Source organism: Anomaloglossus baeobatrachus, chromosome 8 (assembly GCF_048569485.1).
Source record: "Anomaloglossus baeobatrachus isolate aAnoBae1 chromosome 8, aAnoBae1.hap1, whole genome shotgun sequence".
Lineage (NCBI taxonomy): Eukaryota > Metazoa > Chordata > Amphibia > Anura > Aromobatidae > Anomaloglossus > Anomaloglossus baeobatrachus.
In genome coordinates, this window is record NC_134360.1 from 77,907,143 (window position 1) to 77,934,795 (window position 27,653).

The window sequence follows — 27,653 nt, forward strand, 5'->3', positions numbered from 1 at the left end:
AAATAAATACATAAAAAGATAGATAATAGAGAGCTACATGGATAGATAGCTAGAGGGATAGATAGATATAGATATTTAGGGGAATAGGTAGGTAGGTAGGTAGATAGATAATAGAGGGATAGATATTCCAGCTTTATTTATGATGTTTGTGTCCCCCCCCCACCGACACACACTACAGTTCTCGCAGCCGGTAGTGTGTTCACATCACCGGCCGTGAGAAATGTCCTGGAGTTACCCGCAGCCTCGCTCATGGAGCTGCATTGAACACTCGCTCACTGAACGAGGGTGCGTGGAGAACTGTCACACGCGGCTGGAGCAGGGCTGGAAGCGCCGCGGGGCATCGCTGTGGATTACGTCGGAGCTGTGTGTTCAGGGGTGTTTAATAAAGTAGTAAAAGAGGGGGCTTTTTTGTCTTTTATTTAAAATAAAGGATTTTTCGGTGTGTGTGAGTTTCTTTACTTTCACTTACAGATTAGTGACGGCGTGTCATAGACACTGCCATTACTAATCTTGGACTTAGCGGCAGCTATTGGTTGCTGTTATCTCCATATTACCCTGATTGCCACCGCATCACGGCAACAGGAAGAGCCGGTAACACGCCGGGACTACCGTATAATGGATGCGACATTCTTGGGGCAGCGGCGGGCTGATATTCTCGGCTGCAGGGGGGGGGCATTAACCCTGGCCCTCCTCCTCCCCAGCCTGAGAATACCGGGCCGCCACTGTGTGCTTACGTGGCTGGACGGTAAAAATACAGCGGAGCCCACGTTTTTTTTTTTTTTTTTTTTTAAATATGTACGTTTTGATTTCTATGTGTGTGTGCATTATATACAGTGCCTACAAGTAGTATTCAACCCCCTGCAGATTTAGCAGGTTTGATAAGATGCAAATAAGTTAGAGCCTGCAAACTTCAAACAAGAGCAGGATTTATTAACAGATGCATAAATCTTACAAACCAACAAGTTATGTTGCTCAGTTAAATTTTAATAAATTTTCAACATAAAAGTGTGGGTCAATTATTATTCAACCCCTAGGTTTAATATTTTGTGGAATAACCCTTGTTTGCAATTACAGCTAATAATCGTCTTTTATAAGACCTGATCAGGCCGGCACAGGTCTCTGGAGTTATCTTGGCCCACTCCTCCATGCAGATCTTCTCCAAGTTATCTAGGTTCTTTGGGTGTCTCATGTGGACTTTAATCTTGAGCTCCTTCCACAAGTTTTCAATTGGGTTAAGGTCAGGAGAGTGACTAGGCCACTGCAACACCTTGATTTTTTCCCTCTTGAACCAGGCCTTGGTTTTCTTGGCTGTGTGCTTTGGGTCGTTGTCTTGTTGGAAGATGAAATGACGACCCATCTTAAGATCCTTGATGGAGGAGCGGAGGTTCTTGGCCAAAATCTCCAGGTAGGCCGTGCTATCCATCTTCCCATGGATGCGGACCAGATGGCCAGGCCCCTTGGCTGAGAAACAGCCCCACAGCATGATGCTGCCACCACCATGCTTGACTGTAGGGATGGTATTCTTGGGGTCGTATGCAGTGCCATCCAGTCTCCAAATGTCACGTGTGTGGTTGGCACCAAAGATCTCGATCTTGGTCTCATCAGACCAGAGAACCTTGAACCAGTCTGTCTCAGAGTCCTCCAAGTGATCATGAGCAAACTGTAGACGAGCCTTGACATGACGCTTTGAAAGTAAAGGTACCTTACGGGCTCGTCTGGAACGGAGACCATTGTGGTGGAGTACGTTACTTATGGTATTGACTGAAACCAATGTCCCCACTGCCATGAGATCTTCCCGGAGCTCCTTCCTTGTTTCCTTGGGTTAGCCTTGACTCTTCGGACAAGCCTGGCCTCGGCACGGGTGGAAACTTTCAAAGGCTGTCCAGGCCGTGGAAGGCTAACAGCAGTTCCATAAGCCTTCCACTTCCGGATGATGCTCCCAACAGTGGAGACAGGTAGGCCCAACTCCTTGGAAAGGGTTTTGTACCTCTTGCCAGCCTTGTGACCCTCCACGATCTTGTCTCTGATGGCCTTGGAATGCTCCTTTGTCTTTCCCATGTTGACCAAGTATGAGTGCTGTTCACAAGTTTGGGGAGGGTCTTAATTAGTCAGAAAAGGCTGGAAAAAGAGATAATTAATCCAAACATGTGAAGATCATTGTTCTTTGTGCCTGAAATACTTCTTAATACTTTAGGGGAACCAAACAGAATTCTGGTGGATTGAGGGGTTGAATAATAAATGACCCTCTGAATAAACTTTTCACAATTTAAAAAAAAAAGAAAAAAAAGAAATAACATTTTTTTTTTTTTTTTTGCTGCAGTGCATTTCACACTTCCAGGCTGATCTACAGTCCAAATGTCACAATGCCAAGTTAATTCCGAAAGTGTAAACCTGCTAAATCTGCAGGGGGTTGAATACTACTTGTAGGCACTGTATGTATGTGTCTGAGTGTGAGTGTGAGATAACTACTTTCTGCCAACACTGAAAATGGAGGAACTTCCTCTTCCTCTCCTAGTGACATCACTTCCCTGCAAAACGCAGGGCAGGGATGTACACTATGTCTCGAAAACGCGAAATAACGCAGGTATAACGCAGGAATAACAGAGGAATAACGCACATCACTTGCTACCTGCGTTATACCTGCGCTATTTCATGATTACATTACAGTCAATGGAGTGAATAACGCAGTTAGCTGCAGAAAAGAAGTGACATGCTCATTCTTTTTCTTAAGAAAATTCTTTCAGTAGATTTTCTTAAGAAAAAAACGCAGTGTGTGCACAGTTATTTTTTTTTGCCATAGGTTTTGCTGGGGAATGTCTGCAGAAAGGTTACAAGAATTTCTCAAGAAATTTTTGCAGCAAAAACGCACCAAAAACACAGGTAAAAAACGCAGTGTGTGAACATAGCCTAAAGACCAATAGCATATGCAGTAAGTGCCTTAGGTCGACCATGGTGAGGCCTGTTCTGAGTGGAACCTGTCTTGTTAAACCACTGTATGGTCTTGGCCACCTCAGTCTCAGGGTGTCAGCAATCTTCTTATAGCCTAGGACATCTTTATGTAGAGCTAAAATTCTTTTTTTCAGATCCTCAGAGAATTCTTTGCCGTGAGAAGCCATGTTGAACTTCCAGTGACCAGTATGAGAGCGTGTGTGAGAGATAACACCACATGTAACACCCCTGCTCCCCATTCACACCTGAGGCCTTGTATCACTAATAAGTCACATGACATCGGGGAGGGAAAATGGGTAATTGGGCACTGACGGTGGCCACACAAAATATTGGGGTACTCACTGTTGCCAGCGGTTTGGACATTAGTGGCTGTGTGAGTTATTTAGTGGGCACCAAACTTAGGCTACTTTCACACATCCGGTTTTTGCTCTGCGGCACAATACGGCGCTCTGCAGAAAAACCGCAACCGTTTTTTTGCCGCCGGTTGCGTTTTTTTTGCATAGACTTACATTAGTGCCGTATTGTGCCGCATGGGCTTGCGTTCGGTCCGTTTTTTGCCGCATGCGGCAGATTTAGCCGATGCTGCGGCCGGATGGAACGCTGCCTACAACGTTTTTTTGCTCCGAAAAAAAAAAACGCACCGCGCCGCATCCGGCCGCTGCGGCGCATTTTTCAATGCATGCCTATGGACGCAGGATGCGGCGCGATGCGTAGAAAACCGCATCCGGCCGCCGCATGCGGTTTCTTCCACTGCGCATGCTCAGTAGCATGCCGCAACAGGAAAAAAACGGACGGGCCGCATGTAAAAACGTATGCAAAGGATGCAGTGTTTTCACCGCATCCGTTGCATAGGTTTCACAGCCGGATTGAGCCGCAGTGCTCAAACCGGATGTGTGAAAGTAGCCTTACACTGTTATACAAGCTGCACACTGACCCTGTACATTGTATCACAGGGTCAGATCTTCAGTGTTGTCCCATGAAAACATCTAATATATTTACAAATATGTGAGGGGTGTACTCACTTTTGTGATATACTGCATTTCTATCTATCACATTTATAATGTAATCACTTCCGGTTTCATACACACTCGGAAAGACAGGTTTTTGGGTGTGCCTGCATGAGACCTGTATCTAAGGTGAAGTCAGCAATTGCCAAGTGGATGATATCACAGATGAAATCTGACTCTCATCTCAGGAGAGAATCCAAAATCCAGAGATACCTGGTGAAACATGTTACACGCAGTCTTTTCCTTCAAATCATACAATCTTATAGCAAAAAAAATGAATGGGAAGAAAGTGAGCAGCAGCAAATGTGTCTGAGGCAGCGAGAAGGATGTCTTCCCAGAATGCATGATGTCTTCCTCTGGAGCTTGTGTGCAGCGAACCTCATGATCTTCCACATACAATGGTGTAGAGTTACAAGCCACTGTAAAAAAAAATTGGAGCAAATTGCTCCAATGTTATTATTGGTTAATAAATTTGGCACTTTTTTTTTGTTAGAAAATTAAATGTACACATCCAAATTTGCACCACTCACAAGTCACAGATTATTTTTATCCCTTGTCCAACACCCGCCCCCTCCCCCCCGGCAATTTTTCCCTTTTGTTTTTTCCAATAGATAACTTTTTTTTATTTTCTGGCAATATTGCGATATTAATGCTAGTTTTTTGTAGGACAAGTTTTTTTTATTTTTGAACAACACCATTCATTCTGCCTCATATTGTACTGGAAAATTGGGGAAAAATTCCAAGTGTGGTGAAACCGCAAAAAAAGTGTAATTGCAAGATTTGTTTTTTTGGGTTTTTTTTATTTACCATGTTCACTATATGGTAGAACGGCTGTCATTATGATTCCACAGGTCTGTACAAGGTTGTAGGCACCAAACATGTTTAGTTTTACTTTTATTTAAAGGGTGAATAAAAATTCAGACGTTTGTCCAAGACCCGCAGTGTTCTCATTTTTCAGGATCTTGGGTTGTGCAAGAGCTTGTTTTTTGTGTCTTAAGCTGACATTTTTAATTATACTAATTTTGGATAAATGCAATGTTTTGATCACCTGATATTGCGGCGACCCCCATAAAGGGTAATTTTGGCGTTTTGTTTTTTTTTTTGTAATTGATTCTATATTTTGATACTTTGTATCGCCGGTTCAGAAATACCCGATGTATGTGTCTTTCCATTGGGACAAAAGGTGACTTTAAAGGGAACCTGTCACCACTTTTTTGGTGTATAAGCTGCGGCCACCACCACAGAGCTCTTATATACAGCATTCTAACATGCTGTATATAAGGGGCCAGGCTGCTGTATAGAACATAAAAAACACTTTATAATACTTATCTAACGGTCACTCGGTGGGCCTAATGGGCGTCTCTGTTCTCCTATTCCGGCGCCGCCTCTTTCAGCCATCTTCGTATTTCTTCTGAAGCCTACTCAGAAATGTGAAACCACACAATGGAGTATATTTCTATCCAAACCTTTTATTAGACAATAACAATACAGATTAAAAGGAAGTGCACTAGTTCAACTTCCTATCCTTGTAACAATAATTTAGAGGACATAAGGAAAACCACACTACGTGGGGACCCAGACCAGAAAAGTTTAACAGAGATGCCCATACGATGGGGAAAACATATCAGCATAAATTATCAGATCTAAATATCAAAATTTTCCCTCAGAGCATAAGCAGTATAATTCCCAGCCACCAGGGTCCAAGGTGTTAGAAGTATAGATTATTTCTCAGCTTGCCTACACTATACCGCATTCATGGCATGGCACACAATAAGAGAAACGATATCAAAGACTTCATACCCAAGGGCTCTGGTAGTTGGGAAGCTGGTCCAGGGTCCACGCCCGACGTACGTTTTGGGTACCTTTTTCAAGGACCACCACACGCTGTCTTGTCTCTATCTCGTCACTCTCACCCTTAAATATCTAATGAATCCTGGACATCCATCATCAGACCGCCCCTTGTGCGCACACGTGCATCGCAAGCCAGAAGTAGTCAGCACACAGATTGGCAGCGAGCGGTGACCCTCCGTGCATGCGCCGGAGAGAACCTCTCCGTGACGCCATTAACGCATGCGCGGCATCACCTCAGATGCCGCTGGGTGTATGCACCCAGAAGTCGCGCCTGCACAGCGCGCCTGGCTGGTCACAGATGAATAGATGAAACAGGAGTCACAAAGACTGGTAAATTTTAATCCATATAAGGATGAATATCTAACACTAGTCCTAAATTCTTACAAATAATAGCACATGATTAAACAATATTCAATATGTGCGATTCCACACACATAAAAGGACCAAACTGATCAGTATAATATGTGACCTACATTCACAGATCTAAAACCGAGCGAGCAAATTAATCAGTTTTATCTCGAAGGTTCATATCATCAGATTCTCACATGATGCACTTTTTAAATAATTCAGTATGCATCATAACTATCAATATTAATAAATATAGAATATGTCACACATAATATCACAGAATCAGTCAGTCCCATTATCATAGTGCAAATACAAATACACCAAAACATTATATTTTCTTGGTCAGATTTCATATTTCATCCAGGTAATATATAATGATGTCCTCGTTCATGATTCCAAAGCGATAATCACATCAGAAAGGGGAGAAGAAGATGAATCCGACGGATCCTCAGATGGAATAATGTTACTAGAATACAGACAATATGCAAATTAAAAAGCAGCGTCAATGCAGGCCGGTATTAAAAGCAAGTTCATCCTCAGGATGAAACACAGGAAAATTCCACTAGTTAAGAATATTATGTATTAAGGAATGAGGCGAAACTCAATTGCTCGTTCAAACCCGCAGGGGACAGAGTGCCCAGAGAGAAGATCCACCTACACTCTAGCCTTGAGAGGGCCATTTTTAGATTATCCCCACGGATCCCGCCATTGACCAGATCTATCCCCATCACCCTCAGTCCAGTCGGATCACAATTGTGATGGACTTTGAAGTGCCTGGGGAGAGTCCTTAACAATGACAGATCCGTCACAGATGGAGCTTTTAGAATATCGCAAACGTGTTCGCGTATGCGAACCTGTAGCTGCCTGGTAGTCAGGCCCACATAAGCCATATCACAGGGGCATGTGGCATAATAGATTACGTACGTACTACTGCATGAGATGTATTTCTTAATGCAGAAACGTCGTTTTCTATCTGCAGAAAAAAATTCTTACCCCCTGATGATATTACCAGACTTACATGTCACGCATTCACCACAAGTAAAGCATCCCACCCTCGGGGTACTACATCCAAAAAGACCTCCGGGTGTCCTGGGCATATAGTGGCTGTCCACCAGAAGAACACATAAACTCCTGCCTCTCCTGGAGGTAAGCAGGTGAGCCCCCAGCAGGTCGCTGGCCAACACCGCATCTGTATGTAACACAGACCAGTGTCTGGACAGTGCCTCCCTGATCTGCCTCCACTGTCCATTGAAAGTGGAGATGAATCTTGCTCGGCTCCCACCATTCTCTGCTGTCATTGTATTGGGACCATAAAGGAGCTGTTCTCTGGATGTCTGTTTAGCTCTTTTATAAACTTGTTTGATACCACGGCGCCATATCCCCTATCCCTGAATCGCATACGCAGGTCTTCAGCTTGATCTTCAAATCTCTGAGGGGTAGAGCAAATCCTCTTTGCCCTCAGAAATTGGCCAGTTGGGATAGCTCGAATTGTTGATCTCTGATGGGCCGACGACGCATGTAGTGGTGCGTTTATTGATGTAGTTTTTCTAAGCATTATAAAGTGTTTATGTTCTCACAGCGGCCTGGGCTCTTAATATATACAGCATTCTAACATGCTGTATAAGAGCCCAGTGGTGGTGGCCGCAGCTTATACGCCAAAAAGTGGTGACAGGTTCCCTTTAACCTTTTTTTTTTTTTTCCTTTTTTTTTCTCTCAGCTTTCCAACCGCTCCTGCTGATCAGAACTGTGCTTCAGCATCACTCTGACGAGCAGAGATGTTCTTCTCCCGTGACTGCCGACACTCTGCCGTGACTTATGACAGCAGCAGGGGTCATCATCTGACCCTCCGCTGTCATGACTAGCCATTGGCGCCCAGTGATCGCGTCATGGGGCCGTTGATGGCGGTAGGGAAAAGTGTGATCCCCACTGGAGTGGTGCTAGCAAAGTTTGACAGTATGATCTAAGGTTTTAACAGGCATGGGTCGATTAGAGATCCACCCGTGCCTGTTAGCTGCACATGTAAGATCAACCGACATATGCGGGGAAACGTGAGAGGGAGGGAGACCTAGGATGTATATGTATATATATATATATGTATGTATGTATGTATGTATGTATGTGTGTGTATATATATATATATATATAATGTATATATGTATGTGTGTATATATGTATGTATGTATGTGTGTATATATGTATGTATGTATGTGTGTATATATGTATGTATGTATGTGTGTGTATATATATATATATATATATGTGTGTGTGTATATATATATATATAAATATGTATGTATATGTATGTATGTATATATATATATGTATGTGTGTGTATATATATATATATATATAATATATATATAATATGTGTGTGTATATATATATAAATATGTATGTATATGTATGTATATATATATATGTATGTGTGTATATATATATATATATATATATATATATATATATATAATGTGTCCTAGGTCATTAAGGGGTTAAGTCTGTAGCAAGGGTAAAATAGTTTGAAAAGTAAGAGGTGATTTTTATGTACAGTAGTTTCAATCACTGAAATCAGTAAAAGTATTAAAAAAATTCCATTATGTACTGTTTTTTTCACTGACTCCATAGGCTTTCCCTGCAAAATACTTTGACCGCTATGGAGTGACCTTTTCTGGCTGATTTTGATATCATTAGATTGGTTAGAAATTAATGGACTCTTAAAGGAAGGTGTCGTCAAAGAAACATTATTTTTTTTCAATAACTGAAAAAATCTAAAGTATTAATGTTTTAATGTAATGTTTAAATATTATTTGTTTTTAATTGAGGGGAAAAAAAAAGTTTGATTATTTTCCACTCTTAAACACGAAGGGCAGCAGCTGCTGAAATCCTGCTGTAGAGGTACTGTAGAACTAGCTCACATTACAACTGCAGCAAAGTGAGCAGAATCTGCTCTCCTGTGTGTGATGCCACAGCTCCCCTTCCCAATCTGGGTGTTTCCAAAAGGATAAGAGAGAATGAAGTTTAGGATCACAGTGCGAAGCCATTTTGATGGTGACCGCAAAGTGATCCTAATATGTCTAAAGTGTCACCAAGGACAGCTGCATAGTGCTCCACTGTATCCCACGCCTCTCTGTCTCCCTATGCCTCACTTTATCTCGTGCCCCATATACTGTGCTGCTGGTACTCACCCCATCCATCCTGGTAGGTGACAGAGGGAAAGTGAAGCACACAGCATACGCTGTGAACTCCACACAGATGGCGCCGATCTCCTCCCTCTACTGTGATCTGGACAGCCCAGGGGCGTCTCCATGTCACAGGAGGGAACTCTCCTGTGTTTTTATAGGGGTCGGAGTCCGTCTATTAGACCTAGTGCCCTGGGCGCTGCCATAAAGGAGGTAACTGTCGTTACACACAGCAAATCCATGATGGCAGCCACCAGTGCTTCAGTAAAACTAGAATTAAATAAAAGCTAAATAGTGAGTTTAATTTTGTATTAACAATACTTGATTTCATAATCACTATTAATACAAAAATAAAAAAATGCGACACCTTACCGTTACAGGATTCTGACGAAGATTTTCACACTAGTCCCGCCGAGCCACAGCTTTTTTCACAGCTCTCGTTAAATGATTTAGTAAGGGACTTGGACCTTTCTAAACATGCTGCAGAACTTTTAGGCTCTAGACTAAAGGAAACAAACCTTTTAGCTCCTGGTACCTGCTTTTCATGGTACAGAAGCAGTGAAATTACTTCCTTCCATTCTTTTCTCAAGACTGTGCTATAGTGCATTGCAGTGATGTTTCTGGGCTGGTGGAAAAATTTAATATTGAGTACAATGTGAGCGAGTGGTGATTGTCTATTTATTCATCCAAAAATAGGATCGCTTTACACGCTGCGACATCGCTAGCGATCACACCCGCCCCCGTCATGTGTGCGTCACGGGCAAATCGCTGTCCGTGGCAAACAATATCGCAGGTACGGGTAACACGTACTTACCTTCCTAGCGACATTGCTGTGGACGGCGAACAACCTCTTTTTTTTTTTTTTTTTTTTTTTTTTTTTTTTAAGGGGGGCGATGTCCCCCGTTCGTGCGACGTCACACAGCGGGCCACCAATAGAAGCGGAGGGGCGGAGAGCAGCCGCATTAACGTCACTCCCACCTCGTTTCCGGAGGAGGCAGGAATGCTGTTGTTCGTCGTTCCCGGGGTGTCCCACTTAGCGATGTGTGCTGCCTCCGGAATGACGAACAAACCGCGTCCAGAACGAGCAACGATAATTTGGAAAATGAACGATGTGTCAACGATCAACGATTTTGTGAGTATTTGGGATAGTTAGCTGTCTCTCGTAAGTGTCACATGCAACGACGTCGCTAACGAGGCCGGATGTGCATCACGAATTCTGTGACCCTAGCGATATCTCGTTAGTGATGTCGTTGCATGTAAAGCGGTCTTTAGCTTCAGAGGCTGTAGGTCATTCTGTGCCCTTAAGCGTAAACTCTAAATTCTCATAGCTTTCCTTCAAGAAACTATGAGGATCAAGGATGGTCGATATGTGGTGATCTGAAATTGCTCTCTTTGCTCCTTGGGCAGCAAGAAGGAAACAAAGTACCCATGCTTTTGTGTACTTGGGACAGCCAGACGCGTACCTATCACTGGAGCCAAGGAAGTTGGCCAACGAGAAGATCTTTGCAACCCGGGCTCAAGAACATAGTTGTGGAAAGTTCAGTTGATCCCATTAAAGTTCTCCTGCCACCATCTCACATTAAGCTTGTACTGATAAAGCAGCTTGTGAAGCCTTACCAAAAGAAGGATAGACTTATAAGTTTCTGTGTACCAAGTTTCAGGGCCTGTCCAAAGCAAAAACTGAATGACAGCAAATTTTGTTTTTTTTTTTCTTTTTTTTCCAAAACGTTTTTTATTGATTTTTCAAATTTGTAAAAACATGACAAGTATCATTGCAAAAAAAGAACATTCGTCTGACAAAATGTGACATAGAGGTGGGTGATACCCCAATTTGGAGTTCCATGTTGCTGTTCGATTTAAGATAGTATACAGTAACATTAAACCAAAACAGAGGTAATGAAATATAATATAACATATGCAATACAATTCGTTAAATCTCTGTGTCGTCCCTGAATGATTTCAATTTTGCTAGCGTGTCTTGGTATTCCCAACCGTCTCGTCTCCCCCTCCCGCCAGAGCCCCCTCCTAGGTGATTCTCAGTTTACCCAGGCTGTCCTGGATATCGCTCAGGATATACCACTCCGAGTGAACAAAAGGTGCCATCAGGTTAATTATTTCTCCCTGTGTGAATTGGCTTTCAATAAAATGTCTCCATCTCACAAAAAACTTGGCTGTCAACCCATCTTTATCCCTCTCCGCTTCTAGTTTTTCCCACTTCAGAAGGTTGTGTAATTCGCCCACAACCTCCTTTATGGATGGGCCCTCCCTTTGAATCCAGTGTTTTAAGATGCAACGCTTAGCTATCATGGCTATGTCATGCGTTATTGCGTATTTCCTCTTTTCCTGCGTGCTCGGTCCTCCTCCTACTCCTCCCTCAAAGGAGTGGAAAATCCACACCATTAAGTCTAGTTTGCTGAAAATTCCCCATGTTGACTGGGCAAATAGTCTGACTTGGTTCCAGAACCTAGCGATTGTCTCACATTCCCATAGCCCATGCAGCATATCCGTTTTCTCTTTTTGACACTTAGGACACCACCTATCCCTACCTGGTATGTTGAAACCTATAATGGCCCTATGTAGAATTCTGAATTGAGTGTCTCTCCATCTCTCATTGGTAATATGTTTCCGCACTTGTACCCATCCTCTCAGTATATCATCCACCACTTCTTCCCTTCCCAATTGTTTCCCCCACGCTTTTAAAGTCCGACTATCCTCCCGTGAGATAAGCACCCACCTTAGCGATCGATATATTTTAGAGACATTTATACTTGTTACATCACATTCCAGTAACTCATCAATCGAACTTCTGTTCAGCTCTCTTCCAACCACACCCAGGTCTCCTATTATTCCATGTTTCAATTGTTCATACTGGATGACATGTGAGCTATTAAGGTTGTACTTATCCAACACTTCCCGACCTGTCATCCACCTCCTGTCCTCCACATTCATAACATCTATCATTCTCCTGACTCCCCTCTCTTTCCATCTAGTAAATAGCTTGTTTTCTCGTCCCAGGGGAAAATTTGGGAATGCCCAGGGGTTCAAGTACTTGGACACTTTCCATGAGAGCCCCAGTTTTTTCCTTACCGACTTCCATGTTAGCATGGTGTCTCGGAATATAATTGAGTTCCTTATGTGCCCTTCAACCCTGGATAGTGGGGAGTGCAGAATGGACGTCAGATCCCACGGTGACGCATATTTAGTTTCCATCGCATGATCTGAGTGCCTACTCGTTCCTCTCACCCAATCAATTACATGCCTCATGATACATACAAGATTATACCCTTGGACATCTGGAAAGTTTAGACCTCCCTCCTCTGCTGACTTCATCAGCGTACGCAGCTTTATTCTGGGTTTCCTTCCCCTCCACAGAAATTCTGTATACGCGGAGTTGAGCTTATTCACATCCTTTAGTTTTAGCAATAGCGGGATTGTCTGGAAGGGATACAGCAGCCTAGGAAAGCTCATCATTTTTATCAGGTGGCATCTTGCCAGTAATGGAAGTGGCAGACCTTTCCATCCCTTTAATTGAACTATAATTTTCCTGATTAGCGGTCCATAATTCAAGTTATAGATTGTTTCCACCGATCTTCCTATATGCACTCCCAGGTATTTAATTGAAGATTGTGCTATAGGAATTCCACATAGACAGCCATCCCTTATTTGTCCCCCCATTGTCCCATGATGCCCCTTTAGGAACATCATCTCGCATTTTTTTTTGTTCAGTTTGAAACCGGAGAATGAGCCAAATTTTTCAATCAAGGCAAGAGTCTGTGGCAAATCCGCACCGGGGTCCCCCATATAAAGTATGATGTCATCAGCAAAAAGCGCTGTCTTTACTTCTGAACCCCTTATCTTGATTCCTTTAAAGCTATTTTGTCCCTGTAGTATTCTTGACAACGGCTCGATTTTTTTTCTTTTTAATCTCCATTTTTATCTCTAAACTTCTGGAATGCTTGGTTTACTCCTGTCTAATCCGCCATCTCTCAGATAAATCTCTTCTTGACCCTTTACAATCTGGTTTTCGCTTTTTAGGGGTACTTCTCACATAGCAAGATCGCTACTGAGTCACGGTTTTTGTGACGCACCAGTGACCTCATTAGCGATCTCGCTGTGTGTGACACTGAGCAGCGATCTGGCCCCTGCTGTGAAATCGCTGCTCATTACACACAGTGCTGGTTCATTTTTTTGGATGTTGCTCTCCCGCTGTGCAGCACACAATCGCTGTGTTTGACAGCGAGAGAGCAAGAATCTGAATGTGCAGGAGCCGGCGTCTGGCAGCCTGTGGTAAGCTGTAACCAAGGTAAATATTGGGTAACCAAGCGAAGCGCTTTGCTTGGTTACCCGATATTTACCTTGGTTACTAGCGTCCGCCGCTCTCAGGCTGCCAGTGCTGGCTCCCTGCTCCCTGCACACATAGACGGGAGTACACATCGGGTAAATAAGCAAAGTGGTTTGCTTATTAACCCGATATGTACTCTGGCTAGGAGTGCAGGGAGCCAGCGCTAAGCGGTGTGCGCTGGTTACCAAGGTAAATATTTGGTAACCAAGTGAAGTGCTTTGCTTGGTTACTCGATATGTACCTTAGTTACCAAGCGCAGCATCGCTTCCACGCTCGCTGGGGGCTGGTCACTGGTCCCTGGTGAGATCTGCCTGATTGACAGCTCACCAGCGACCATGTAGCGACGCAGCAGCGATCCTGACCAGGGCAGATCGCTGGTGGGATCGCTGGAGTGTCGCTAAAGTGTGACAGTACCCTTACACTCTACACAAACTGCTCTTAGTAAATTCTCTAGTGATCTACTAACAGCTAAATCTAATGGTCACTACTCCCTGCTTTTTTGGATCTCTTTGTAGAGTTCCACCCGTGGGTCACCAACTCCTCACTATGTTCCGCTCTATCGGGCTCAAGGACCAATTATACATATTGTCCCCTGACCTCATCCCTGCATTTCTACAAAATACAAGTCATTGTTTGCCGTCTCTAATATCATGTCCTCTGTCTAAAACTGAATCTGTCAACTGAATTCCTTGTGTTTCCTCCCTCTACTAACCCCTCTAAACTCAATGTTATAATTTCCGTGTGTGGTGCAACTGTAACCCCCCAGCAGCACGCCCGCTGTCTTGGGGTTATATTTGACTAAGATCTCTCCTTCACTCTCCATTTCCGATCACTCCCTCGCTCATGCCACTTGGACCTCAAAAACATCTCCAGAATTTGACTTTTTCTTACCTTTTGACTTTGCAAAAACTCTTAGGCTATGTTCGCACTAGAACTGTGAAGTTTCTCAAGAAAATTTCTTGAGAAACTTCTGGGACTGGAAGATTTCCGGACCTCCGGTAAAAAATCCGCGGCAGATTTGCCGCGAATTTGCCGCGATTTTCCCGCAGGTTGTTCCCTGCGGATTTTGCAGGCTGTACTGCTGAAATCCGCAGGGTACCTGCGGAAAAGAATTGACATGCTCATTTTCTCAAGAAATTCTTCTCAAGGAAATTTCTTGAGAAAAATCCGCAGTGTCCGCACAGCTATTTTTTTTCACATAGGATTTGCTGGGAAATGTCTGCACAAAGATTGCAGACATTTCTCAAGAAATTTCCGCTGCAAATCCGCGGGTAAATCCGCGGATAAAACGCACTAGTGCGCACATAGCCTTACAGTCGCTCTTATTCATTCTCGTGTGGACAACTGTAACTCTACTAATCAGTCTCTCTCTTACTTAACCGTCCCCTGTTCAATCTAAGGCTATGTGCGCACGTGTGCGCTCCGCACCGCACTGAAAATGTGCGCTTCAGAGCGCAGCTGAAAAGCTGCGTTCTGAAGCGCATGGTGCCGGCAGATTCGTGCGCTCTGCATCCTGCCTCTCCCTATAGACAGCATGCAGAACGCACGAAAGAAGTGACATGTCACTTCTTAGAACGCAGCGATTCGGCAAGCAGCCGAATCGCTGCGTTCTAACATGCCACGTGCGCACGGCTCCTGCACAATCTCCATAGATTGTGGAGGGGACGCAGGACGCATGCAGTTACGCTGCGGTGCAGAACACAGCGTAACTGCATGTAATACGCACACGTGCGCACATACCCTAACCTGAATGCAGCAGCCAATATCCTATTACCGTCCAACCGATACACTGATTCATTGCACTGGTTGCGCATCCACTTCAGAGTCCAATCTAAGCTTATCACTCATTCCCACTGTTCTTCATCTCCTCCCTCATCCCTGTCTATCGCCCTACCCTTGGCCACCATTCACTAATTTCATAATATTGACATCTTCAGTAATCCGCACTCCCGTCTGCAGGATTTCTCATGAGCTGCGCCAATTCTCTGGAATGCACTGCCTAGCACAATTCAATTAATTTCCAATACCCACGATTTTAGGCGTACCCTAAAAACACATTTCTTTAGACTGACTTATCAGCTCACCTTATCGCCATTATGCCCTTACAAAAGTTTCTTCCAAATCTGGTCCTTTATCATCCTTTTACACCCTCCATGCACTTAATAGCACTTTTTAACTGTACTTTACACATATTGGCTGGTGACCGGTTTATTAGAACCATAGAAAAGTCAGATCAATAGAGGATCATATATAGCAAAACCAAAAAGGGAAAACCTCTAAAACATTAAATTTATTTAAATCTCATTAAAATAGTGAGATCCTGGATTGAGCAGTGGGCAAGATTGAGTATGTGCAATGGTGTCGCTGCTGCGCACAACACAGTAAGGCTGCACCGATATCTAGATGTTCAGGGGACAGGGCTTGGAATTCCCTAGAGTTGCCCCTGCCTGTCAACGGAGGTTTAGTTCACCTTACTGTTTTGGGTGCCCTCGTTCCTCGGCGGCTAGCCCTAAATAAGCTCCAACTGCTATACCATAGATCCAAATACCGCCACCAAGTGCAAAGTGCTGAAAATTGGTCACAGTCATATGTCCAACTCAAATGCAAAGGAGATATGTGTGATCAGGACTCAGTCCCACTTATAAATGAATATGCTTGGGCCTGTGAAACAAATCCCAGTCACTCATTTGCTGGGATGGTCATTTTATCCCTTATCACACTGTCAAATATCTAACTCCAATACAGATGGGACACGTATGGTTAGGATTCCATTTTATTCCACAGATATAAACAATTGGGCCTGTAATAAAATTCCCAGTCCTCATCCTGGTTACTTATCTGCTGGGACAGTTGCTCAATCATGACGCGTTTCCCCCAGCATATCGGGGTTCATCAGGGGATATAAAAAGGAGACTTGAGATGTGTCCGGGTGTTTAGGCCATCAATCTTATATTCCTGCTATTTATCCTCAATACAGGCGAGTAGACCTGGATTGCTGCAGCGGATCCCAGTAGATAGACCAGATCCTTTATCACTTGATATCATACCATCCACCCATATCCACGCAATATGTGGTAATGGGGGTCCTGCCAGCAGAATCGGTGTGCAATGGCAGCGTGTCGTTGTCTGATGCCTGTGTGATGTGACTGGTTCATGCAGCATTATGTGAATCATTGAAGGCCGGACAATACAATACCAGCACTTATCATCATTTACCTTTTGTGCCTTCCCTATTTCACCTATTCCTCATCTTGTGAACCAAAACCTCACCCTTCTTGGTATGTGTTGAATTTTGTGATTCGATAATGTGTAATATTGTCTGTACATGTCCCCTCTGAATTTTAAAGCGCCGAAGAATATGTTGGCGCTATAGAAATAAAATTTATTATTTTAGGGCAGAGCTGTTTGTGTTTTAATGAGCCTCACATTGGGGAATTGTTTTTGTTTTTCTTATCGTCTGTGCTGCTTGACCAGTTTTTATTGCATTTCTTCTCTATTATCTGATTTTCTGCTTTTAAAGGAGCTTGAGAACAGAATTTGCTAGTTGCTGTGTCAGTACCGTATTTTTTTGGATTATAAGACGCACTTTTCCTCCCAAAAAGTTAGGAGGAATATAAGTGCTGCTTCTCAGGGCAAGTTCACACACTGCGTTTTTTGACTCTGCGTTTGTGTGTTTTTTGCGGCAAAATACGCACCCGCGGCAAAAAACATGCGTTTTGGCCGCGCTTTGGTGCGTTTTTTGCTGCGTTTTCCCTCACTGCGTTTTTATGCGTTTTTTTTTATCTGTGAACAATGCCATTAAAGATTGTTGAAGAAAAAAAAAAAAAAAGGTCTGATGTCATTTCCTTCTTCAATATGTTCTTCATTCTCCACTAGTGTATGCAGGAGAGCAGACAGCAGTTACAGAACTACAAGGCTCAGCATGCTCCATCCAGGACTGTATGCAGGAGGGAGAGGCAGGGGGAGCAGAACTACAAGGCTCAGCATGCTCCATCCAGGACTGTATGCTGGAGGGAGAGGCAGGGGGAGCAGAACTACAAGGCTCAGCATACTCCATCCAGGACTGCATGCAGGAGTTTTTTGCCCCCCCAAAAAATTACGTGGGCCATATTTTTGTATGCTAGCCAGGTACAGCAGGCAGGTACGGGCTGCCCCCAACCACCAGCTGCCTATTTGTACCCGGCTGGGAACCAAAAATATAGGGAAGCCTTTTTTTTTTTTTTTTTTTTTTTTTTCTTTTTTTCATGAATTTCATGAAATAATTTTAAAAAAAAATATGACGTGGGCTTCGCCCAATTTTTGAGTCCAGCCAGGTACAACTAGGCAGCTGGGGATTGGAATCCGCAGTGCAGGGTGCCCAAGCTTTCTGGGCACCCCCGCTGAGAATTGCAGTCCTCAGACACCACCGACCGTTTCTGGATATTGCCTGCCTTGCAGCGCCTGCAGCTAAAATTTGGGACATCCGCTGCACTGCCCACAGCACACCCCCCTACTCCAGCACCGCCTTTGCCTCCTGTGACCCCGCTCCACCACCACTGCCCCGCTCTCCCCTCCAGGTAAATGCCCCTAAATGTAGAGTCCGTCTCATAAACTGAAAAAATACTGTAATTTTGAATAATCTCTAAATTAGTCCGCTGGTAAACCATATTGGTATGGTTTTTGGGTCAAGGTCACACATATATACATACGTTATATGTACAACTGTCTCATGCATGAATGAGACCTTCAGAAATCCATAACCTGCAGAAATCACTACATTCGCTTGTACAAACTGATTTCTCCGTCTTGATACAGCTTGTGCAGTTGCTTTAAACATGGCGTCCAGATTCTGTGTTCGATTGCCAACCATGTGAGCTTTATAATTCATAAGTATAAACATCAGCGAAATGTGATGATCTCAGGAGAAGAGTATGAAACCACACACCACTGTGTTACCAGTACTGGCTGTCCTAAGCCTGGTCGTGCAGCCAGTGTATATAATGGGATGAAACTGTTTCTGATTTGTCAGTAATAATTTATCATGGGGACTGGCAGCACTGATTGTACCAAGGACCCATGCAGTGAATATGGCCCATCATCCAGAACCACAGTGGTATGGCTGAATGGCACTGGTAATTGTTAAAGAAACCCCTCCGATCACAAGTGTCACGTCATGTGTATGTGTTCCCCAGCTGTACGTGTTTATGCTGCAATGAATCCGCACAATGGTTATATCTTATAAAACATAAGGAATGCTTTATGCACACGTCCACAAAGAAACTGAATTAGCTATGCTTCCTGGTTTGCCAAATACTCAGGATATCCCATTAGGGTAAGAGGTCCTAAGGTTAGCCATGAAGGAAATCTCACATGGTCTTCAGGATGAGGGACTACTTATTTTTTGGGAGTTGGTGCAGTAGTCTCTATTTAACACCCCCCCCAGAAGAAGCTGGAGCGAAATGTGCATCTGGGTGGAGGAACATGCTGCCTAACTCCCTCTAGCACTGTGCATTTTAAGGTAATTGTTTGGGTGTTCATGCAGTAGTCTATGTAACATGCCGCAAGAAGCAGCTGGTGCAAAACACTGGTTGGAGTGGAGGAACATGCTGCCTAACTCCCTATAGCCCTCTGCACTTTAAGATAATTGTTTGGGAGTTGGTGCAGTAGATACTATTTAACACAAGACCAGAAGAAGCGGGTGCGAAACGTGTGTTATGGTGGAGGAAGATGCTGCCTAATTCCCTATAGCACTTTAAGATAATGTTACCGTAGTTGTACTTCTCGGTGAACCACTAAATGTACTGTATTTATCAAGATTGGTTGAGGATACTTACCTTTAGATATTAAATTTTAATTGTAATTTATCCATTCATCTTGTCTCAACGTATTACTTTTACCTTGGTGGTCCCCCAGGCTATTGCTTTGTGATTCTTCTTAGCTTCTCTCTGTTTTGTATTCTTTTATTACTTGATATTAATAAAGATTTACTTTTTATTATATGTTCTTTTGGTCTATTTATCCCTGTCCTCTGTTGGTATGCTTTACTTAACACTTACTAGACCTGCCTCTATAAAGCTCTGTATGCCGATCTGGATACAAATGCTGGACAAAGTAGTCAACATGTTACACGTACAGTTACCAGAGAAAACCGCACATGGTGACGAAAACCTGATGTACCCTAGAATATCCAGTGAGATGTGTCGGGCACCGTTGGTGCTCGTCATATGAAGAACTGCTGATATGATCATAGTCTTAAGGAATTGTCAACGGTTTTTTTTTTTTTGAGTGGGTACGCTTTTAAAAAAAACACCTTTTTTTTAAATAATGCTCCCAAAACGCTTGAAAGACTCTTCTAATTCATTTCTTTTGTAAAACCACTCTGCTGTTCATATGTTCAGTGTTTTGAGGGTTTTTTTGTTTTGTTTTTTTTTTTTTAAATCTGAAGTGGAAAAAAATCCTCAAGTGCCCATTGCTTTTTATGGAATATGTTCCAGACTAGGCACTGTTAAATCAGCCTTAGGCTATGTGCCCACATAGCGTATTTTCATGCAGTCACGCTGCGTTCTGCACTGCAGCGTAACTGCCCACGTCCCCAGCACAATCTATGAAGATTGTGCCTAATCCATGGCCACGTGGTGTATTAGAACGCAGCGCTTTGGCTACTGCCGAAGCGCTGCGTTCTAAAATGCAATATGTCACTTCTTTCATGCGCTTTGGATGCAGGTGCAGGTCCCGCTCTGTCTATGGGAGAGGCTGCATCCAGAGCGCATGAAATCGGATTTTCATTTCGGACTGTTTCTGCAGCGATTTGAAGCGCACGTGTGCTGTTCAAATCACTGCAGAAATTTCTGCAGAGACAGAACGCAACGTGGGAACATAGCCTTATACTGAATCCAGAAGCAGGGACTAGGGGAAACTATATGCAACTGGCTAAAGAATTGGCTAAAAGATAGGAAACAGAGTAGTCATAAATGGTGCATTCTCTAAATGGGCTATAGTCAGCAGTGGGGGCCGCAGGGATCTGTGCTAGGACCAATTCTTTTTAATCTCTTTATTAATGACCTTGTGGATTGGATTGATAGTAAAGTGTCAGTCTTTGCTGATGACACCAAACTATGTAGGATATTAAAAACTGACCTTGATAGTACAATATTTCAAAACAATCCGGATAAGATGTCAGAATAAGCAGATACTTGGCAAATGAGATGAAACGTTGATAAATGTAAAGTAATGCACCTAGGACGGAGTAATCCTATAGCTGCGTATACATTAAATGGAAGTAAACTCGGGCCTACAGAACAGGAGAAGGACTTGGGTATTCTCATTACAAATAAGCTGAGCAGCAGCACTCAATGTCAAGCAGCAGCTGCTAAAGCAAACAAGATTCTAGGGTATATAAAAAGAGAGATTAGATCCTGGGATCCCAACGTATTGTTACCCCTCTATAAATCACTTGTAAGGCCACATCTGGAATATGGGGAAACCGTTTTGGGCTCCACATTTTAAAAAGGACATTCAGAAGTTAGTCAGTTCAAAGTCGGGCAACTAGACTACTACAAGGAATGGAAGGCCTCCCATATGATGAGACGTAGAAAAAGTTAGATCTGTTTAGCTTAGAAAAAAAGACGTCTCAGAAGAGATCTCATTTATATGTATAAATACATGTGTGGTCAATATAAAGGACTGGCACATGACTTATTTCTTCCAAAGACAATACTAAGGACCAGGGGGCACTCACTGCGAGTGGAAGAAAAGCGATTCCGACACCTAAATAGGAAAGGGTTCTTTACAGTTAGAGCAGTCAGACTGTGGAATGCCTACCACAAGAGGTAGTAATGGCAGATACTATAACCGCTTTTAAAAAAGGGCTGGATTATTTCCTCAGTACACACAACATTGTTGGTTATAAATGACTTAGTGACCAAATGTAGAACTGGTGGAGGAAGGTTGAACTAGATGGACCTAGGTCTTTTTTCAACCTATGTAACTAAGAAAGCTGTCAGGAACTCTTCAGGAGAAAAAAAATCTTGAAAAGCTCCGAAAGCCGCTTCAAGAAGCAAAAAACTCAATCTCAAAGAAAAAGCGTTTTCTGATGGAATGTTCACTACAAAACACATTCCTTTTGAACCCCTCAAGAAAAAAAATAGTGTGCCCATTACTCTACAAGCACAGACACTAGCTTTTGGGACCAGTTTTCTCACAGCAAAAAATTTGCTTGGTTTACTCACAATTTTACAACTTTTTGCGTGTTTTTTTTTTTTTGTTTTTTTTTACACGACACTTTTGGCTTTAAAAAAAAAAATGGTGGGACAAGGGACTTAGGAGGAGGGTGAGAACAAACCGCAGCTCAACATATTCATTTGTCAAATGTTGGTTTTTGTTTTGTTTTGTTTTTTTTTGGTGCACGGAGAGCCTAAGATACTCCAAATTTATCACAAGGCTCATGCCTCTAAAGCAGGGGTGGGGAACCTCCGGCCCGCGAGCCGCATGCGGCCCGCCATGACCTTTTATGTGGCCCCCGGGCAGATTCCCGGGGGAGGCAGTGCTCGTGCTGTCACCGGGGTCTTGCTGCCGCCGGCCCTTTAAATCCACACATTGCTGTTTGTGCTGCAATGTGTTCTCCCGTCGGCCAGTGCCAATTGTGGGCGGGTCCACAGCAGCCTCACAGCTTCCAGCATTGTGTCCGCCCCCTGCCCTCCGGAGATCAGTGCCCGCCTTCTCCTTCTGATGCAGTGTGTCCGGCTCCTGCACTCCGGTGATGTGAGTGCGATGCTGCTGTGAGTCCAGCGCCGACCCTCTGCTGCTATGTGCCCTGCCCAATGCTTTGTGCCTCCCCACCCCAGTTCTGTAAACCTTCTCCCCCAGAGTTGCATGAAACTCTCAGCGCAGTGTGCCTCCCAATGTCCTGTGTGCACCCCTCCCCCAGTCCTGTATGCAGCCTCCCAATGTCCTGTGTGCACCCCTCCCCCAGTCCTGTGTGCACCCCTCCCCCAGTCCTGTGTGCACCCCTCCCCCAGTCCTGTGTGCACCCCTCCCCCAGTCCTGTGTGCAGCCCCCCAACGTCCTGTGTGCACCCCCACACAATCCTGTGTGCAGCCCATCACCCAGTCCTGTGTGCAGCCCATCACCCAGTCCTGTGTGCAGCCCCCCCCGTCCTGTGTGCAGCCCCCCCCAGTCCTGTGTGCAGCCCCCCCCAGTCCTGTGTGCAGCCCCCCCCAGTCCTGTGTGCAGCCCCCCCCAGTCCTGTGTGCAGCCCCCCCCAGTCCTGTGTGCAGCCCCCCCAGTCCTGTGTGCAGCCCCCCCCAGTCCTGTGTGCAGCCCCCCCCAGTCCTGTGTGCAGCCCCCCCCAGTCCTGTGTGCAGCCCCCCCCAGTCCTGTGTGCAGCCCCCCCCAGTCCTGTGTGCAGCCCCCCCCAGTCCTGTGTGCAGCCCCCCCCAGTCCTGTGTGCAGCCCCCCCCCAGTCCTGTGTGCAGCCCCCCCCCAGTCCTGTGTGCAGCCCCCCCCCAGTCCTGTGTGCAGCCCCCCCAGTCCTGTGTGCAGCCCCCCCCCAGTCCTGTGTGCAGCCCCCCCCCAGTCCTGTGTGCAGCCCCCCCAGTCCTGCCCCCCCCCAGTCCTGTGTGCAGCCCCCCCCAGTCCTGTGTGCAGCCCCCCCCAGTCCTGTGTGCAGCCCCCCCAGTCCTGTGTGCAGCCCCCCCAGTCCTGTGTGCAGCCCCCCAGTCCTGTGTGCAGCCCCCCCAGTTCTGTGTGCAGCCCCCCCAGTTCTGTGTGCAGCCCCCCCAGTTCTGTGTGCAGCCCCCCCAGTTCTGTGTGCAGCCCCCCCAGTCCTGTGTGCAGCCCCGCCCAGTCCTGTGTGCAGCCCCGCCCAGTCCTGTGTGCAGCCCCCCCCAGTCCTGTGTGCAGCCCCCCCAGTCCTGTGTGCAGCCCCCCCCAGTCCTGTGTGCAGCCCCCCACCGTCCTGTGTGCAGCCCCCCACCGTCCTGTGTGCAGCCCCCCCCAGTCCTGTGTGCAGCCCCCCCCAGTCCTGTGTGCAGCCCCCCCTAGTCCTGTGTGCAGCCCCCCCCAGTCCTGTGTGCAGCCCCCCCCAGTCCTGTGTGCAGCCCCCCCAGTCCTGTGTGCAGCCCTTCCCCCAGTCCTGTGTGCCTCCCCCCCAGTGATGTGTGCCTCCCCCCAGTGATGTCTGTGCCTCCCCCCCCAGTGATGTCTGTGCCTCCCCCCCCAGTGATGTCTGTGCCTCCCCCCCCAGTGATGTCTGTGCCTCCCCCCCCAGTGATGTCTGTGCCTCCCCCCCAGTGATGTCTGTGCCTCCCCCCCCAGTGATGTCTGTGCCTTCCCCCCAGTGATGTCTGTGCCTCCCCCCCAGTGATGTCTGTGCCTCCCCCCCAGTGATGTCTGTGCCTCCCCCCCAGTGATGTCTGTGCCTCCCCCCCAGTGATGTCTGTGCCTCCCCCCCAGTGATGTCTGTGCCTCCCCCCCAGTGATGTCTGTGCCTCCCCCCCCAGTGATGTCTGTGCCTCCCCCCCCAGTGATGTCTGTGCCTCCCCCCCCAGTGATGTCTGTGCCTCCCCCCCCAGTGATGTCTGTGCCTCCCCCCACAGTGATGTCTGTGCCTCCCCCCACAGTGATGTCTGTGCCTCCCCCCACAGTGATGTCTGTGCCTCCCCCCACAGTGATGTCTGTGCCTCCCCCCACAGTGATGTCTGTGCCTCCCCCCACAGTGATGTCTGTGCCTCCCCCCACAGTGATGTCTGTGCCTCCCCCCACAGTGATGTCTGTGCCTCCCCCCACAGTGATGTCTGTGCCCCCAGCCCCGCGTGTGGTGTCTGTGCCCCCAGCCCCGCGTGTGGTGTCTGTGCCCCCAGCCCCATGCCCCCAGTTAATTAATTGCTTCACCCAATATAGCAGGGTCATTTAAACATTGATAATTTTGTGCGGCCCCCGAAGGTTGGTAGAAATTTCCAAATGGCCCCCGACAGAAAAAAGGTTCCCCACCCTGTACCGTCACACATAACGAGATCGCCGTTTGGTGACACAGTAGCGATCCCGTTAGCGACCTTGTTATGTGTGACACCTACCAGCGATCAGGCCCCTGCTGTGAGATCTCTAGTCGTTTCATAATGGTCCAGGCCATTTTCTTCAAAGGCGATGTCCTGCTGGGCAGGACGCATCGCTGTGTTTGACACTGTGTGACAGGGTCACAGTGACTGCTGAGATCGTTATACAGGTCGCTACTGCGACCTCTATTGTTCCTGCATCGCTGGTAAGATCTGACTGTGTGACATCTCACCTGCGATCTCCCAGCGACTTACCTGCGATCCTTATCAGGTCACATTGTTTTCGGGATCGCTGGTAAGTCGTTGTGTGTGACTGGGCCTTTACTGCGGTTGGCACTCTCACTGCAGGGGGCTTTTGTTAAGAACGGTGTATACCACTGAACCTTGATAAATTCCTTCCCACCCCCAATGTATCTTGCTAACCATCACTTGTCTCCAACACAATTTTTTTTTTTTAAGCTTTTGCTCTTTTCTAGTGTTGACTGCCATGAATACGTGTCATCACTCTCCTGTTGGGGTTTCTATCGAGATTGCTCTCGCACAAATTTATACGATATGTAATAGTGACATATCTGCAATAAGGGCAAGGGATTTATAGCAGATCATTAATCCAGTTGGAGGCATCTGTAGATTATCGGAACCATTAGCCACGTCCGGCTGCCGCGGGCTAGGAATCAACTACAGCCTTAATCTATGATAGATCGACCTGACAAGCAGTGTACTGGGATATGTGCTAAAGTATGTGTTATGGTTTTACAGTGAAATTAAACATATGGAGGAAGTCCATGAACGTAATGCATGAGGCGTCCTGGATAGTGTCACCTTACCCGATCCCGGTGTCATGTATCCAATATTACAGAATAGAAATGCAGAAACGAACGTGTGGAATGCTGGGGAACAGCACATTACTTTGACATCGCTCTATTTACTCCTTATTGTGTAGAATGAGAGTCAACTTTGTGTTTAGTGTTGTTGTAAGGGTAGGATTCCACTTGTGAGGGACTCGAGCGTATCTCGCATCGCATCTCCCAGGACGGCCTGCCTCTTTCCCTACAGGATCGTCTCGGCTGCATAGAAATAGATGCAGCTGACCCACTCCCGTCGACCAAGAGGCAGGCCGTCCTGGGAGATGCGATGCGAGATACGCTCGAGTTTCTCGCAAGTGGAATCCTACCCTAATGGTGAGACTTTCTACTCCTTGCAGTCCTATGACCCTTCAAGAGCCAGCTTTAGATGTAGCTTAGTAAGGGAGATTCCTTTCCGACTTCTCAACACCCCACCCTTCTGTTGCACCCATCCTATACTCACCCTCTGGCGTTTTCGCCTCTGCTCCAGTCTCGCAGCGCCATCTTGTGACTGTAACTTCTGACTGGCCGGAAGTCAGAAGCTATGACACAAATTCTTAATATAAGTCTATGAGAGCAAGAACAAGGTCACAATATTGAGTTGTAACCTCCAACACGCTCCATGACACACTGGAGAGGCGGCAATAAAAGATGAATATAAGACAGGGGACTTAGGCGGGCTTTGCACACTACGACATCGCAGGTGCGATGTCGGTGGGGTCAAATTGAAAATGACGTACTTCCGGCATCGCATGCGACATCGTAGTGTGTAAAGGCTTGATGATACGATTAACGAGCGCAAAAGCGTCGTAATCGTATCATCGGTGCAGCGTCGGCGTAATCCATGATTACGCTGACGCGACGGTCCGATGTTGTTCCTCGTTCCTGCGGCAGCACACATCGCTGTGTGTGAAGCCGCAGGAGCGAGGAACATCTCCTACCGGCGTCACTGCGGCTTCCGTAGGATATGCGGAAGGAAGGAGGTGGGCGGGATGTTTACATCCCGCACATCTCCGGCCCCTCTGCTCCTATTGGCCGCCTGCCGTGTGACGTCGCAGTGATGCCATACGACCCGCCCCCTTAATAAGGAGGCGGGTCGCCGGCCAGAGCGACAGTCGCAGGACGGGTGAGTCCATGTGAAGCTGCTGTAGCGATAATGTTCGCTACGGCAGCTATCACAAGGATATCGCAGTTGCGACGGGGGCGGGGACTATCGCGCTCGGCATCGCAGCATCGGCTTGTGATGTCGTAGTGTGCAAAGTGCCCCTTAGATTTAAAGCACAACTCCAACTGTGCAATAATTTTTTTTTTTTGTTTTTGTTTTTTTTTGAGTGGTGCTTTAATGTAAGAAAACCCCACAATGGTAACTGAAATAACCTGAAACTGTCAAAAGTAGTTTTTAATTTCAATTTACTGGATAAAAACTTATGAAAATCAGATTGCTTTTGAATCGTGGTTCAATAAAAAAAATGTAAAAAATCATACTATTGAAATAGCCCAGATTAAAATAAATGATGGGATCTCTAGAAAACATTGAAAATAATTTGATAATTGGGAAATGCGAAACGAAGGTATGTCCTGTAATTAGCATCACAGTTGTCTACAAACCACTCTGTTCAATTCCAGGGTGAAAAGTAGTTATAGTGCTGTTTGTTATCAGTGTGTACCACACAGAACATAGACCATAGAAAATAAGGAGAGAGTTATCTCTGAGGATTAGAAAGAAAATTATACACAGCCATGTTAAATGTAAATGTGATAAGGTCATCGCTAAACAGCTCAATGTTCCTGTTACTACAGTTGTATATATTATTCAGACGTTTAAAGACGTTGTCCAGTCTTGGGGTACAATAGTACAGTCACTGTATGTGACTGCAGATGTGTTAACCCTCACAGTGTGGCACTATCAGGGTTCTCCGGTGCTGGACCTGGTGGTCCCGTGACCACAAGTATCTGTTTTGCACACATACGATCATGTGCCAACTAGACATGCTTTGCCTTCCTCAATAAAAGTGAATTGAGAGAGGCTGGATACGTCTAGTTGGAATGTGGCTAGGTGTATGCAAATCACATACAGGATGGGATATTATACAGCTCAGTGGGTT

General features: G+C 45.7%; 2 protein-coding genes across 2 annotated transcripts in view; one reads left to right on the forward strand and one right to left on the reverse strand.

Annotated features, from left to right (window-relative positions):
• The window catches only part of MICALL1 (MICAL like 1), a 79,506-nt gene that overhangs the window by 14,885 nt on the left and 36,968 nt on the right, over positions 1-27,653 (forward strand). The gene's annotated exons all lie outside the window — the stretch shown is intronic.
• Positions 6,518-27,653, reverse strand: part of C8H22orf23 (chromosome 8 C22orf23 homolog) — a 115,700-nt gene continuing 94,564 nt past the window's right edge. Inside the window, exon 8 of the transcript XR_012725102.1 lies at positions 6,518-6,621. The gene's annotated coding sequence lies outside the window, so the exon portion shown is untranslated. The remainder of the gene's footprint in view (positions 6,622-27,653) is intronic.